The sequence below is a fragment of the Vigna unguiculata genome, chromosome 11 (genome assembly GCF_004118075.2).
Source record: "Vigna unguiculata cultivar IT97K-499-35 chromosome 11, ASM411807v1, whole genome shotgun sequence".
Lineage (NCBI taxonomy): Eukaryota > Viridiplantae > Streptophyta > Magnoliopsida > Fabales > Fabaceae > Vigna > Vigna unguiculata.
The window spans coordinates 5634177-5637606 of NC_040289.1; the positions used below are offsets into that span (position 1 = coordinate 5634177).

At 29.1% G+C, this 3430-nt stretch overlaps 1 long non-coding RNA gene across 1 annotated transcript; it reads left to right on the forward strand.

Moving 5' to 3' along the window:
* Nucleotides 1-541: 541 nt before the first annotated feature.
* LOC114170674 lies at nt 542-2160 on the forward strand. Its single transcript, XR_003601119.1, has 3 exons — nt 542-686; nt 770-855; nt 2015-2160. It is a non-coding gene; the product is annotated as an uncharacterized LOC114170674 (long non-coding RNA).
* The last annotated feature ends 1270 nt before the right edge of the window (nt 2161-3430 follow it).

The window sequence follows — 3430 nt, forward strand, 5'->3', positions numbered from 1 at the left end:
CTTTAAGGCTGAAAATAAAAGAAAAAATAATTAAGATAATGAAATATTTTAAATTAAAGGAATTATATTTTTTAAAGTATGCAATTCAACTAAATAATATTCTTTTTAAATAATAAAAAATTCCATCTATTTTCTTTCATAATTTATTTTCTAATTTTAATATATGTGTAGTTACATTTTATTAATTTACTAAAATAATCATTACTTTTTTTAAAAAAAATATTATTTAAATAATAATAAGAATAGTAGCAATTCAAAAATAGATAAATAACTTAATATTTTTTTACCCAATATGATTCGTACAATTTTAGAAAAAAAAATTCAATGTGATTCACACGCTAAGTAATTATTTTTTATTAAAAAATAAAAATTATCTACGTATAAATATGTATTTTATCTATATATAACAACATATTAGATTTTCTCTCTGTAAAATCCGTACGTAAATGAAGACATGCCTTTTATCCAGAATTTAATACAGATTTTAAATAAAAAAGTTAGTAAAATATTATAATTTTAAAAAGTTTTTTTGGTTTCTCAACTTCATTCGCTCCAGTTGGGATTGAAAAACTCATCTTCCTTGATCATTTTTGGTGGTCATCTTCACTACTCACATTGGCATCTTGATCTCTCTCGCTCACGTTGGCATCGTACTCTCTCCTGTTCTCTCAAATTTGCACCTTAGAGTGAGAAATTGAAGCTTGGAGTGAGTTTTCTTTAACGTTGTATTGTATTTGTTGTTATATTGACCCTCATTTGTTTTTTTTAGGTTGAAAATCTCTATTCTTGAAATCCTAGGTTGGATTGTTCCAAATCTAAGAGAGCAGCTAGAGCTCCAATTGTCCTTCACACTTGGTAAGAGAACTTCTAATGTGTTTACTTGTTATCGATATGTGTCTTTCTCTGTCTCTATCTCTTTCTTTCTATTAATTGGGAACAAATAAATTGAGATGATATTGGAGTTCTTTCGGGAGGAACTGGAACTACTAGAAGTTTTGTTGGTCGTGAAGTTGAGGGAGGGATCTTGTTATGGTTGATGGTGTTGATTATTGTAAAAATAGTGTATTGCAAAATATGAATGTAGCAAGACCCAGTTTTGTTTGTTGCAAGTCTCGTTCTCCTTTCAACATAATATATCTCTATCTTACTCAAACATTCGCATAATAAGCATAGTAGCCCTAATTCCATATAAGCAACTTCTAAATCTAAATGTTAAATCATTAATTCATTAGCCATGTTAGCATACAATTTGCATTAAGATAAGATGTCTAGAATGACCAAGAGAATAAGTATATTACTAGAACCAAACTCTTGGGTGTTTGATAAGTCTCTTATCTCTAGAGTTTTTATTAGCTAATTGCATTGTTTTAGGTAAGTTTAAGGTGTTAGTTAGGAGTTATTAACTTACAATTAGTTTAGTTAGGTCTTTAGGTTAGTTTTACAAAAGTAGCTTAATTAGGTATTTTTAATGCATTTTTAGTGTAATCCTTAGAGGTTCTGATTAGTATGGTCTAGTTTAGTAGATTTGATAGTCCATAAATAGGTTATTAGTTAGTCTTAGTTAGGAACATAGGCTTAGAAGTAGAATTGGTATAGTTGTTGTCTAGTTTTATGAGCTTTTTGGGAAGAGTTTAGTGTGACTAACATCCATTTTGAGATTTTTGAGTTTAATGCAGATAAAAAGGGTTAAGGATAGAATTCAAATGTTCAGAGAAAGCCATGGGAGAATCTGAATCAACCAAAATTGAGTGTAAAATGGCATATATGACTTTTTGATGGAAGAGTTTACCAGAGTTGACTATTTTATTTTCAATTCCAAATGACATCGCACTTGTGGGCAAAGTTTTAGAACATTTAATCATGTTTGTGTTGACCTTGAAAGGGATTAAAGTGGTCAAAAGATGCATGGAACTCCTAAATCTAATTTTCACATGTTTAGCTCATTTAGGTGGTTTTAGTTGTAGCCTAGCTTCAATTTGTGCATTCTAATTTGTTCCTTTCGTCTTAAATGCAGAAAAGAGTGTATGTTGAAGTTGATCCTAGCCTTGAGAAGGTTGCTGAGTTGGGTGGACCATGCTCAATAGGGCAAGTGATCTCCAAATATTTTTAGATATTCAAAATCACTATAAAGATAAATCATACTTATGATTATTTTAAAGATATTTAAGAGATTTCAACAATAGAAAAGTCATATCTAAGCCCAATCAAGTTATATATAAAGAGACCAAGGGGTAAAGAAAAAACAAGTTTGGAACATCGGAGTTTAGGAACCCTTCAAGGGGAGTCCTAATTTCCTTTTCTCTCCACTCTTCTTCTATTTATGTTATTTTGATTCCATTAAGGGCTAAGCTTCAATGGTTGGTCCCACTATAATTTCATAATGGATTTTGAGGTTAGATTAAAATTGTTCTTACGATTTTTGTTTTGGTTTTCATTCATCTATGTCTTTTATCTTTGACTCACATCGTAGCTAATTTGTGAGATGTTTTAATCTATATGCATGTTGATCATGAGTCCAAGGCTTTTTAATTTTAATTGAGAATGCACTTTAATTAAATTTAGAAACTTTCATGTGATTGAATGTGTTTTTGCCAATAATTAAGAATGTACTTTGATCAAAGGTGAAAACTTTAACAAGAATTAATCAAGAATGTATTTTGGTTAATTAGTTTTTTGCTTGATGTTAGAGGTAAAAAATAGACATGATTAGGAATAGTTATATTTAATTGATAATGTACTTTCTTAAAATTTACTATGATTAATCTACAAAGTTCTTGCTTTTAATTTATAATGTACTTTGGTTAAAAGTGAGAACACCAAAAAATTAATTAAGAATTTACATTGATTAATTTGAAAATCTAAGACAATACTTAATTGAATGATAATCCTTAGATAACCAGTGAAGAATCTATCTTGAAAGTAGTAGAATCAATCTATTTTCTTTATAAATGTTTTTATATCTTTTTATATTTCACCAATTTTATTTGTCTTATTACTCTTATTATAAGAACTAATTTGTCAATAATCAATTCCGTGTTCGTTGGGAGACGACTAAGGGTTGACTTTACCCTTTCTATTTTGTTAACTACTATCTTAACAATACTAAAGTTGCTATAGTTTGGAAGTATTAATTTGATCGCGTACAAATTCCCTTGGACTTCAGTAGTCTCTTCTTCAATGTACTTCATTTTCTTGGTGAGCAACTCCTTCATAAACTTAGCATATGAAGGCATTTGCTAAAATGCCTCAAAGAAGGGAATGCTAATCTCAAATTTGTTGAAAATATCCATAAACTATATAAATTACTTCTCCTTCTCTTTTTTAGAATGGGTCTCGGGATAAAGATGAGGCTTCACAACTTCGTTTCCTTTTCTTATCTCTTCCTTATCTCTGTTTTTATCTTCCCTCTCAATATTTTCATCATGTGCAC